The sequence below is a fragment of the Hipposideros armiger genome, unplaced genomic scaffold (genome assembly GCF_001890085.2).
Source record: "Hipposideros armiger isolate ML-2016 unplaced genomic scaffold, ASM189008v1 scaffold_329, whole genome shotgun sequence".
Lineage (NCBI taxonomy): Eukaryota > Metazoa > Chordata > Mammalia > Chiroptera > Hipposideridae > Hipposideros > Hipposideros armiger.
The window spans coordinates 356,439-357,039 of record NW_017731679.1 but is presented as its reverse complement, the minus strand read 5'-3'; positions in this window follow the sequence as shown (position 1 = coordinate 357,039).

The window sequence follows — 601 nt, the reverse complement described above, 5'->3', positions numbered from 1 at the left end:
AAATAAAAAAGAAGCAGGCCTACTTCCCAGATCTTAGTTTCTAAAAGCAATTTACACAATAGAAACCATGGATCCCTATAAAAATAGCTGATTCTAAGATGGGAGCAGGCAAATATAAGATGACTCTGAAATATCATGTTTGTGCTAGAAAGTAAGGGAGTACTCAAAGAATGATGAGGATCAGTCAAAAGGATATAGAACCTAGAATGAAGAGGTTCCTACTGAACAAATCAGGGACAATTTGAGCATCAGCAAAAATAATAATCACCAATTATAAGCCATTGGATGAAATAGTATTCTATAAATCCATAGTGATGTAAAGCATAAATGAATATATTGACATTTTGATGAGGACCAGAATTTTATATAACCTCAAACTAGTAATCACAAAAGGCAAAAAAAATAAATTTACAGTGGAAAAGACTTTCAGATCCCACTTGAATATCACATATAATGGGACAAATAAAAAATGTGTTCCATATAATGGCATGAGAGTAATATAGCATTATTTCTATGATATTCTTGCCAAAGACACACATTCTGAATATAATTCATGAGGATACATCATAAATCCAAATTGTCACATATTCTAATTGGCCTG